The sequence below is a fragment of the Chiloscyllium plagiosum genome, chromosome 32 (assembly GCF_004010195.1).
Source record: "Chiloscyllium plagiosum isolate BGI_BamShark_2017 chromosome 32, ASM401019v2, whole genome shotgun sequence".
Classification (NCBI taxonomy): domain Eukaryota; kingdom Metazoa; phylum Chordata; class Chondrichthyes; order Orectolobiformes; family Hemiscylliidae; genus Chiloscyllium; species Chiloscyllium plagiosum.
In genome coordinates this window covers 35,003,994-35,017,188 of record NC_057741.1, presented here as the reverse complement: position 1 = coordinate 35,017,188, position 13,195 = coordinate 35,003,994, and positions in this window count along the sequence as shown.

Genomic DNA, 13,195 nt, shown 5'->3' with positions numbered 1-13,195 from the left:
CATTTACCCCTTACCTAACACTACAGGCAATTTAGCATGGCCAATTCACCTGACCTGCACATCTTTGGACTGTGGGAGGAAACCGGAGCACCCGGAGGAAACCCACGCAGACACGGGGAGAACGTGCAAACTCCACACAGACAGTTGCCCGAGGCAGGAATTGAACCTAGTTCCCTGGTGCTTTGAGACAGCATTGCTAACCATTGAGCCACCGTGCCGCTAACTCATGTCCTTGAATCTGTCATACAGCTTAGTTGTGGAGATTTAAATTGTGACATATTTATTCAACTGTAAGATACTCATAAAAGACTGAGAACATTGTAGGTATCTTTTATGTTTACTGTTAATACCATGTTATTTGTCAAAAGCATTAATGAAGGCCTCAAATTAGATTTGGTACTTCCATACTCTTGATTTTTGTGCAAAAAAGTTATCCTCAAGAATGTGATCAAATACTCAGCAGCTGTTAGTCATCAAAATCAATTAATTAAAAAATAATTGAGTACAGCGTTCGCATGCATTTTGTTACTTTGTGTCTGAGCCCCTTCAGAGCTGAAACATTAACAGAGGACACTGACATTACACCTGAAACAAGAGCCTGAAGTAAACTGCTCTTCTCTTGTTGTTCGTGTTCTTGTCAAACCAAAGGGTCGCACATTGTGCTTTCCGTGGGTCACACAGGTCCTGTCACAAAGCTCCCTCTGTCTACTCACTGTAGTTGAAACTTGGACTAGGCAGTAGAGCGTAAACACTGAAGAAAAATAACCAACCAAAAGTGCTTTTAGTCACAATGCCTGCTGCTATCAAGGCAAGACAATCCAGGGGATCTCATAGTGGTGTATATTTTCCATCATATGCATGAGAGAAGCTCTAATGGCCCTTGTTAGTCTCTTAACTAGCTTTTAGTGGCCTCTGAAATGGCTTGTTATCAGATCGATCTGTGTTTCCAAGATGTCCACCTGAATGTCACGAAACTCCAGCAATAGTTCTATTTTTATTCTCCCAATCGGCTTGGAATTGATAAGGTAATTAGCTGGGAAACACGATATGAGAACTATCAGCATGTCCTAGAATTACCATAATGTTACATAGATAAACTCTAATGTTCAGCTCTATGCTCAGACACCTGAATATGTTTAGTTTTGTAGCCTGGCAAAAAGTCTGGTCAGCACTTGCAAATCCCAATACGTGACAAATGAGTGAAAAGATTCCAGCAATATCTTCACCGATAGTGAGGCATTCTCATGTTGGCTCTGCTTTTAATGATCGAACTAGTCTGATATATAAATTGTGGTCACCTGAATTTCTAATTATAATTCTCCACCACTTGAGTAGTGCCTTTTACTTCGATAATGCATCTCACAATAGATAATGTTGATCAATGTGATATGGGCTAAGGATTGTGAAAGTAATAGTAACAATTGCTCCCAGTTGCCACCTCCAAGAAATAAATTAACAAAGTATTGCTAGTATAAATATTTATATGTTAACTTGTCTCTAGCAGCAGCACACTTCTGATATGACAAGGTTACGGCCAGAATTAAGCAAGCAATGTAAGATGGCATTCCAAGAAAAATTACGTTATGGAGATGCTAACTGCATAAATCAAGAGGAAGCTTTTAAATATCAAGAGACTTTGAATAAATGTCATGTATTGCTATTATTATTGTTTTCAAACATAAGCAAGTATTGATTGATAGTAGGTTTAAATGCATTAGTCGAGAGTCAGAGCTCTTCAGAAAAGAAAACTTGCCAAAATTGTTGCAGGGCAGGAGGTGGGTAATGTATTTTGGGTAGGACTGCAGTGATAGAACACGAGGGTGCAGCCTGAATGAACTGACAGTTGGACTTCCAACCCTCAGAGACAAGAGGTCTTACCCTCAAGAGCCACAAGCTGATCTGATTGGCCAGCAGCTGAGTAATCCCAGTAGGACTAGAAATCATCACTGCTGGGGGCTGCAAAGAGATCCCAAGACCCAAGATACTGGAGGAAAAGTGGAATTGCACACTTTTCGGGACTACGTGTAGCGGGATAGGAAGTTGAGAACTTGAGAAGTTGCAACTTAGCCAGCAAAGTCAAGTTAACAGGATGGAGAAAAGAGAAAGTAGTGATATATACAAATATGTCAATGCTTGCCACATTTTGTTGAGAAAGATGTGGAAGCGTGCTTTATTTCATTTGAAAAATTGGCTCGGCAGATGGAGTGGTCCAAGGATTTATGGGTAATGCTAGTTCAGACTAAACTGGTAAGCAGAGCTAGTGAGGTATTGGCCTCACTGTCAGATGAGGTGTCAAGAGATTATGAAGAGGCTAAACAGGCTATTTTAAGTGTTTATGAATTGGTACCAGAAGCATTTAGTCAGCGGTTCAGAAAAACAAAGAAGGAACCAGATCAGACTTATGTTGAGTTTGAAAGAATTAAACATAGTCATTTTGATCGATGAGTGCTTGCTTTGAAAATAGATACGACCTTTGAGGCTCTGAGAGAGATTATTCTGCTGGAGGAGTTTAAAGACTCACTTCCAGAGATGGTAAGAATTCATGTGGAGGAACAAAAAGTTCAGGAAGTGAGAAGGGCAGCAGAATTAGCAGATGAGTACATGTTGGTGCATACGACAAGCTTCCAGCCAGAAGTTTGTCCTATGAGGGATAGAAATTGGGAGAAGAGGAGATCCTACACGACAAAACCAAGAGTTGAGAGCACTGGTAAGAATTTACCACAGGTTAAAGAAGCCCAAGAGGGTGGACAGGAGGTGAAAGGCCTCCGATGTTTTCACTGTAATGGAATGACACACAGAAAATTACAGTGCCGGTGGTTTCAGAAGGGCACTAGGAAAAGTTATTGTTACGACACGGGGTAAAACCAGCAACACCAATAAGATTTATCTCATGCAGTAATCTGTAAAAATTCGAGTGGCCAAGAACTATTTAAAGTAAAAATTAACAAGTTTATTTCTTAAAGTATAACAGATAAAAATTAGCTAACAACTATTTGCAATTCCTTACTCTAACCTATCTGTTACCTTCCTTTCTTCCTTTCTATAATAGTAGTCCAATAAAACTCCCAATTAAGATTTACAAAACAACATTTCTTATCTCAAAACCAGGCAGCTTTCAGTTCTTCTATTTGGATCTCCCTGTGTCTTAATTTCTTCATCTTAGGAATTTCTACATCACAGGTTACTGATCAAAAAGGTACTTCTAAGTGAGCTATTTTTCAGGCAGTCTTTTACCCACTGGGGCTTGACAGTTCTCCTCCCAACTGTTCAATTTTTCCGTGGTCTTATACCCCCAGAGCATCAGATTGTGTCATTGGCTTTTAAAGTTGTCAAATACTCGATTCAAACTTGATTGGAAATTGTTTTTTCTCAGGGTATAATTTAAACTGATTGGCCTAATTCAAATCTGTTTTTTGTTATTTTTAGGCAACCAGGTACTCCAACTTTAGGGGTATACGACCGGGGAAAATTGAACAGTTGGGAAGAGAACTGCCAAGCCAATGACATCTGCAAACTGCCCAGAGAATAGCTGTCTTAAAGATACCTTTATCAGTCAGTAACCTGTGAAGCAGAATCCCCAAGAGGAAGAAAAGAAGTTTGTGCGAAGATTTGTAGCTCGGGTGCTCGTCGTTGTGGTTCTGTTCGCCGAGCTGGAAGTTTTTGTTGCAACAAAACTTCCAGCTCGGCGAACAGAACCACAACAACAGGAAGAAAAGAAGACAGGAATATAGAGAAGAACCGAAAGTTGCCTGTTTTTAAGATAGTTTTGTTTTATAAATCTTAATTGGGGGTTATCGGACTAGTATTGTAGATGGGGAAGGTAAAAGATAGGTTAGAGGAAGGAGTTGTAAATAGATGTTAGTTAATTATTCTCTGTTATACGTTAAGAAATAAAATTGTTACTTTTACCTTAACTAGCACTTGGCCTGTTGAATTTTCACAGATTACTGCATGGGATAAATCTTTTCAGTGTTGTTGGGTTAAATTATGTAGGACGTTTTACCATGTGTCTTAACATACTGCTGACATAATTCGACCAATCATATCCAAATTAGCTCATTAAGAGTGGATAGGCAAGTGTAGGCGAGTTTTTTGACTTAACACAGACCTTGACACGGGTGACTCAGAAGCTGCCAGCCAATCAGGGAATCATAAGATTCACTTCTGTGTTACTACCTCTGGAATTACTTCACAAAAAGATTTCTAAAATGACCTTTTATCTCTAGATATTAAAGAGGGAACCACCCTCCGACCATAGTCACACTTCATTGAAACAGTTACCTTATATAGGGTGATACTAAACCATGTGTTGCTGCTGTATTAATGTGTTTATCAGCATTGCAATAATTATTATTGCCTCCAAGTTTGAACTACTCAAAATATAACAATGGCAGGTGTCAGTTAAATGTACACCCCTAAAGAGTTAAGATTTTCTGGATGAAAGTGAGCACTGCTAATGCTGAGATTAGAGTCGAGAGTATGATGCTGCAAAAGCACAGCAGGTTAGACAGCATCTGAGAAGCAGGAGCATCAATGTTTTGGCCAAAAGGACTTATCCTGATGAAAGTCTTTTGCTCAAAACATTGATTTTCCTGCTCCTCGAATGCTGCCTGACCTGCTGTGCTTTTTCAGCATCCAATTCTCAACTATGATTTTCTGGAATTGAGTCTTTGTAACTGGTAGTGCCAGGAAATGGTTTGTAACTTCTTGCTAACTGTGTTTTGTACTTAGATCGTTTGCTTTTATGTATTTCTTTGTTGTGTAATGAACTCTTGGTGATAAGGAGCATCTGCAGCCTCATGTGAATATGTCTCAGTGATTAGCCACCATGTTAACAAACTAAGGGGTAAATGTAGGGGTATGGGTGGGGTTACGCTTCGGCGGGTCGGTATGGACTTGTTGGGCCGAAGGTCCTGTTTCCACATTGTAATGTAATCTAATCTAATCTAAACAAAACAAAATTTGATCTATCAAGCAAGATTTTATTCTTGGATCTGGCTTATCCAGTAGTTGCAATGATAACAGTGGTGGTAAAATATGGACTATTAACTTTCAACTTCCATCACTAAGTACCTGAGATCCATATGGATTAAAATGTTTTTTTATGAAAAGGAAGGAACATAGATCAAAAATACCTGCAGTGATCCCCTGGTCACAGATTCAGACAAGTTCACAAACTAATATGGAGTAAATGAAATTGTCTGTACTCAAGTTACAATTTTATCCAAAAACAGTGAAACCAGTTAACTGAGGCAGGCATTAAGAACACACAACTCCTTTAATTCACGCTTCTGTGATAAGTTGCATGTATTGGACATGAGCAGTTGCCTGCAATCATCCAGCTTGGAAAGACAGTGAAGCCTGATTCAGAAAACTTAGAATAACCATATTTCAGCAGCTGCTCAGCAAAGCAGCAGACAGAAAAGAGAAAGAAAAAGTGGATTTTGTCTCCTATTTGTGATTTAGTGACTGCTTTTAGACTGAAGCATGATAAAACAGAATAATAAAAACAATTTAAAATCTTTATTGCCACTGCCTGAAGAAGCATTGAAACAGAAAATGTCCAATTCACCCTTTCTTGCCTTTTTGTAACAATATGTACACTCTCCAACTACACAAAATAAGGATTTTGATGATCAGATTTCACCATGACTGTTGCAATACCTTGAAATAATTTATTACAAAAATTCTGTAGAATAACAGATATTTAGTGAATGGTACATTCATGATGTAAAAGCAAAATATGATGAATGCTGGAATACTGAAGTATAAAGAAATGATTTTGGAAGTACTCAGCAATCCTAACAGCATCCATGGAGAGAAAACAGAGATAATGTTTCAAGCTATAAGTTTTCATCAGAACTGAGAAAAGTTAGAAATGTAAGATGGAATTCTATGTTGTTCATTCCAACAAGAACCATGGTAGCCAGTCCCACTTCTTGAGAGGAAATGCCCAGATCACTTTCCAAGCAGTGGCAAAACTTCCCCTTAATTACACTGGAGGCTGAAAAGACAGATGCAGAACTCCCAGTCACCAATGGCAGGATGTTAATAAGGCTCAACATAACATGTATAACTCTTTGATTGTAACAGAACTTGGTACATTGTAGCTAATTGCTACAAGTTAAATGGGAGATCATGCAGTAGGAATAGAAACAGTAAATATAGGAGCAGGGATGAAATAACTCCAGTATCGCATGAACAAGTCACCCTTTATGTACAGGAGGAAATTCCTTGACATTGGTCCAGCTCCCTCAGAGCCAGTTCTCAGTGTGTCAGAATGTCTGACACTCCTCTTTTTAATTTGTCAGCCAGGGCTTCCTCATTGAACCAGGTTAACCATCCTAGTCAGGGAACTCATGTTCTGTGAGTTCCATTTGGCTGACCTATTTACAATCAATGCATCAGAGGAGGCTATTTGGATCTTTCAACCTGCTCTGCCATTCAGTATGGTCATGATTGATCATCCAACTCAATAGCCTGTTCCTGCTTTTCCCCCATATCCTTTGATTCCTTTAGCCTCACATGCTATATCCAACTCCTTCTTGAAATCATACAATGTTATGGCCTTTTTGTAGTAGAGAATTCCACATGCTCACCACCTTCTGAGCAAAGAAATTTCTCGTTAGCTCAATCATAAATGGTTTCCCCATATCCTGAGATTAAGATCCCTGGTTCTGACTCCTGCCATCAGGAACGTCCTTCCTGAATTTACCCTGTCTATTCATATTAGATTTTCAGGAAATTTCTCACTCATTCATCTGAATATTATCCTATCCAGTTCAACTTCTTTTCATATTTCAATTCTCCCATTCCAGGAATCTGTCTGGTATATATTCATCGCACTTCTTTATCATTACTCAGATAAGCAGACTAAAACTGCACACAATATTCCAGGGGTGGTCTCACTAAGGCCCTGTATAATTGCAGCAAGACATCCCCTGCTCTTGCACTCCAAGCCTGTTGCTATGAAGGGCAACATACCAGAAAGCTCTATCAGGAAAGGAAATGGAAGTTACAATTGTGGTAGTAGTACAGGTGAAAGATAGGCAAGGGAAAATGTCACAGTACAATCAAGAAAATTCTTTCTCAATTATTACTAAAGAGAATCAGACAATTGCTGGTTCTGAACTCTGCAGGGAGAGTAATGTCCTTGTTTTTCTGATCAGGGACACAAACCAATAAAGGTAGTAAGAGATAGTAGAACAAGTCAGTTGCTGATGCTGGCTGATTTAATTATCTATCTTCCAGAGGGACTAATGAAGGAAATTATTATTTGAAGGTACATATAGAGGTTCAAAACTGGCTTCATTGTATAGATTTGGAGTAAAGAATGATGCAGTAACTCAAGTAATATGACAAATTTCTATAAAAGAAATTGATTTTAGTTTGGGGAATGGCCTGGCTAGTTCTAAAGTATTAACCTCACTGAGGGAAATGGAACAACAGTGGAAGTGAAAGAAACAGAGATGCTACAGAAGGAATATCCTGGACATTCTCCTAACTGTGTCGTGACTATAACTCAGCCCCTTTGAATTAGACAGGAAGAATCTGGACTGAAGGGAGATGATATGAAAATTCAATTATTGGACATCATTTTTGAAAATGTAACTAAAAAAGGGGAAGTTAGACACAATGAGATAGCCCATCTTCTTTAATAGAAATGCAACAAATGGATCCTAAGTTTAAAGAGGAATATCAAACAGCCTCCTCAGAAATTGATTCAGGGCTAACAACTGAGTGTCATTAATATTTGGAAGTTAAAGTATTAATGCAATAATGAAGAACATCCTAAAAATAAGTAGATGAGCAGTGAGCAGCAGTTTGTGGAATGATAGTTCTGTCTGAGTATTGTGACAGTATTTTGCAAGAGGCTCAAAAACGTCCAATGGCAGGTTACTGAGGCATTAGGAAAATGCAGGCTAGAGTAATAATAAAAATATTAATAATAACTTTTATTGTCCAGGCTTGTATAAAGACATGGTTAAATGTGCCATACATTGCATACACCCCAGTTATCAATTAAACCTGCACCCTTAATTCTGATAACAATTTTCAAAGAACTATTGAGCAGAATCTTAATAGATTATGTAGGACCCTTACCCTAAATATAAAAGTGAAAATAAGTTTCATGGATGTTTTAACAAGATTTCCTGAAGTGTGGCCCTTTGAGAAAGAAATATGGCAAAATTGGTATTGGAAAAGTTAGTTCAATTTCTTTCACAAGAAGAGGAAATACAATCAGATTGGTTGAAATGGTATGTCACAAATATTCAAAAAAATAATTAGTAGTTTGAGAGCGAAAGATTTACATCTTCAGCTTAGTTACTTTTCTATATTTTAACCTGTCTGTGCCTCTTCTCCAAATCTGCCTCCCCCATATTTTAGCCCATCCAAAATTTCCTTCCATTGCTTTCTATCTTATGTATTTATCTGGCTTGTTCTTCAATCTATCCTGGGCTTAGAAAGCCAGAATGTTATCCTCGAGTTTTATGAACAAAAAACATTAGTTTGGCCCCAGATGGATTTATGCACCTAATTCTTACAGTTCAGGAAGGATGTGAAGTCTTTGGAGAGGTGACAGAAGAGATTACTCTAATCCATCATTCTTGCAGCCATTGCAGTAATGTTCTTTATTCTTTCATGGAATGTGGGCATCAGTGGCAAGGCCAGCACCTGTTTCCCATCCCTAATTGCCCTAGAACTGAGTTGCTTCTTTGCCCATTTCAGTGGGCAGTTAAGAGTGAACTACTTTACTGTGAGTCTGGAGTTACATGGGGGCCAAAATGGGTAAAGCCGGCAGGTTTGTTCCCTAAAGGACATTAATGAACGAGATGGGATTTTGTGATAATTGATGGTAGTTTTGTGGCACCATCACGGAAACTAGCTTTATGTTTTAGGGAGACTGGGGTCGTTCTCCTTAGAGCAAAGAAGTCCAAGAAGATAGCAAAAATAGAAATTGCTGGAAAAGCTCAGCAGGTCTGGCAGCATCTGTGGAGAGAAATTAGAGTTAATGTTTCGGGTCAAGTGACCCTTCCTCAGGTCATCAACATCTGCAGCATCCACAGTTCTTTCGGTTTTTATTACATCTAAGAAGGTATTGGAGGAAATTGTAAAGAGAAATTATTTCCATTGACTGAAGGGTCAGATACCAGAAGGCACAAATTTAACATGATTGCCAAAATAAGTAGAGGCCACAACATAGAGAACATTTTTAGGAACAAGTAGTTAGGATTTGGGCGGACTAGGATTCTGGAATGAGATTCAAAAGAGATTTGGATAAGCAGTTGAAAGGGAATCAGAATGTGAGAAAGGAACTGAAAATTGGGGTTTGCTTTTTGAAAGAACCAAGGCAAACTCAAAGGACTGAATAGCCTTACCAAGCACTGTAGAATTTTATGATTTTATTTACCTTAACAAAAGTACCTTAAAGAGAAAGGCTTGTTGCATTTCAAATAACCCTTTCCTCAGAACCTGCACACGTGTGTTGAAACATTCAGTTAATAATAATCTAGAAACAGCTCTGGTCTTCAATATACACATATCATGGGTTATTTCAACTCAGCTAAATGTGGATGTCTATCATAAAACAATCCCTAAAGCTGAGGGAACAGTCAAGAAATATGTAGCACTTGATTATGGATGGCAGTATTGATCAATACGTTTCACGGTTAGCCGTTGAAAGGCCTATAATATTACACATCCGAAAGTGTGATGCTGGAAAAGCACAGCAGATCAGGCAACATCCAAGGAGAAGGAGAATCAGCATTTCGGGCATAAACCCTTCATCGTCGATTCTTCTCCTCCTCAGATACTGTCTGACCTGCTGCACTTTTCCAGCGCCACACTTTTCGACTCTGATCTGCAGCATCCACAGTCCTCACTTCCTCCTATAATATTACGCATTAGGGTAAGTGGGGAGGGAGAAAATTTTATCCCTGCCCAAGCAGTGAAAATTGCCAAAATGCCTACCTTGAGGATCCTGGGATTCCCTCTGCTCATGAGGTTAACTTGTTCCCCCAAGCAGATGGTTAAGACATCAGCCAAAGCTGACTGAATCTTTCTTAGGCAATAAGCCCAATTTTAACTCAGGCCCTGAAGTCTAAACATTCAAAGAACTTTGATTTCAGCAACAGTTGACTTAATCACCCAATGTCCATCCTGAGTTTAAATTGAGACCATTGCTGACGAATCAAGACAAAAGCTCAAACGTTCACACTCTGACCTTTGGTGTTACAACTGTGTGAACTACATCAGACTTTGATATGTTAAAAGTGGTCACCATGTACAGCAGCAATGAAATTACCTCAAATACTCCATTGCAAAACTTTGATCAAAGTTGTTGGTGGCATGGTGGCTCAGGGCTTAGCACTGCTGTCTCACAACACCAGGGACCTGGGTTTGATTCGAGTCATATGGAATTTGCACATTCTCCCTGAGCCGATGTGGGTTTCATCTGGGTGCTGTAGTTTCATCCCACAGTCCAAAAGCAGGTTGGATGGATTGGCCTTGTTAAATTGCCCTTAGTGTTCAGGGATGTGCAGACTAGGTAGGTTGGCCACGGGAAATGCAGGGTTATAGGGATAGGATACGGGGAAGAGTGTCTGAGTTGGATGCTCTTTTGAGGATTGGTGTGAACTTGATGGGCTGAATGGCCTTCTTCCATGTTGTAGAGATTCTGTGAAATAAACATTTAACTTTCTTGTCAAAAGTTTATCTTCAGAAGTGATTGTTTCAGAAACATCTGAGAAAATTTACACTAAACTAATAGCAAGTCATTTACTTCCAACTTCAAAATAATAAGAAAAAGATCTTTCAAAAACTAGAAAAATAGTCACAACACATAATAGCATTTTACTTTAGAACTATAAAATATATTTGGCCATCAGGCTTTCATAAACAACTCAGCACGTTACTTTGTAGTAATTGACTTGTGGGGTCTGCCTATCACTTCATAGATTTGCCTGGTCTGTTCTAACATTAATTACATAATTAGTGATACAGAGTTACAATTTCAGCAGGAACCAGAACAGGAACAAAAGATCTGTGTAGGGGAGCTTTCTGAACTCCTATTAGTTTATGTTTCATACGACATATGGTACGTTCCCATGGTTTTTGAGATGAGGTTTGAAATACTGTACTTGACAATATGACTTTGTTAATTTTCAGGGAGACTTGTCACGTATTGAAGGTGGCGGAGGCAAATAATATAGGAAAACGTAAAGGGGAATTAGAGAAGTAATTGAAGATGTGAGCCACTGATGGGTATTAACCTTTGGGAGTAGCCTGATGGATGTCACAACATTTTGAAATGCTGTTGTCTCATATATATCTATAAGGAAGTATCTATGGAGCAAGGGAAAATGTGGTTTTTGTGTTAATCATAGGATATTAACCGATTGTACAAGGATTAGGAAACACAAATTTGAGTCTTTGGGCAAGAGGTGCAGGGGGATTGTTTGGAAGAGCTTTTTTATACAATGAGTGACTGTAACCTAGAACCCGCTGGTTACAAAGGGTGTAGAAACAGAGACAGTCAACAGCTTCCATAGAATAATGGATAAGCATTTGAGGGAAATAAGCTTGCAGGGCTACAGGGGAAAAGTGGGGGGAATGGGACTGAATGAATTACTCTGCAGAGAGCCAGCATGGATGTGATGGGTTGAATGATCTCCTTCTGAGTTGTAAATGAGACTAACTACCTGTGTAACACCATGGATGTGTCAACAGTCAATATTTAGATTAGATTACTTACAATGTGGAAATAGGCCCTTCGGCCGAACAAGTCCACACCGACCCGCCGAAGCGCAACCCACCCATTCCCCTACATTTACCCCTTTTACCTAACACTATGGGCAATTTAGCATGGCCAATTCACCTGACCTGCACATCTTTGGACTGTGGGAGGAAACCCACGCAGACACGGGGAGAACATGCAAACTCCACACAGTCAGTCGCCTGAGTCGGGAATTGAACCCGGGTCTTTGGCGCTGTGAGGCAGCAGTGCTAACCACTGTGCCACCGTGCCGTGCTAAAAATGGAAAGGATAAAGTGTCTGGGTTGGTTGTTTTCATTACCTGTGTGAACAGAACAATTGTCATGAATACATCATCATTTTACAGCTCTAAAATGCCAAGGACCGAACAAGGATAGTCTAAACTTCAGGCCCTGTGCGGAGGTCTCTCAGCTTGGCATGGCAATCTCTCAGGGTCCTAGCGTGACGGTCTCTCAGCCTGGCATGGTGATCTCTCAGTGTTCCAGCATGACGGTCTCTCAGCCTGGCATGGTGATCTCTCAGTGGCCCAGCATGACGGTCTCTCAGCCTGGCATGGTGATCTCTCAGTGGCCCAGTATGGCGGTTTCTTGGCCTGGCATGGTCGTCTTTCAGTGGTGTGTGTCGAAGTCTTGGCCCGGTGTGGCCTCAGTGTGGATGTCTGGTCTCAAGATGATTCCTCAAAGTGTGGTCCCACCCTGGCACTTCAGAAAGATTGTAATGTTTGAACTTTCAGATTTATTTCTTTATTTTCTACTTAAAACTAAGAAGGTGACACTGTACTATAATTACTGCAATGTTTCATTTTTAACTTTGTTCTTTCTTTCAAACCTGTTCTTAAGATTCTGTATCTAGGTACTTGTACCTAACAGTATCTTACAAGGCTGTTGCAAGGGAAAGGCTGAATAGGCTGAGGCTGTTTTCCAGGAGAAAGTGAGGACTGCAGATGCTGGAAATCAGAGTCGAGAGTGTGTGGTGCTGGAAAAGCAAAGCAGGTCATGCAGCATCCGAGGAGCAGGAGAATTGACGTTTCGGGCAAAAGCCCAAATGGGAGGGGTGGGGAAAAGGTAGCTGAGAGTGGAATAGGTGGATGAAGTGGGGGTGAAGGTGATCGGTCAGAGAGGAGGATGGAGCGGATAGGTGGGAAGGAAGATTGACAGGTGGGACAGGTCATGGGGCGCTGCTGAGCTGGAAGGTTGGAACTGGGGTAAAATAGGGGGAGGTGAAATGACGAAACTGGTGAAGTCCACATTGATGCCTTGGGGTTGAAGGGTTCCAAGGCGGAAGATGAGGCATTCTTCCTCCAGGCGTTGGGTGGTGAGGGACTGGCAATGGAGGTGGCCCTTGGCAGAGTGGGAGGGGGAGTTGAAATGTTCAGAACGGGGCGGTGGGGTTGATTGGTGCGGGTGTCCCGGAGATGTT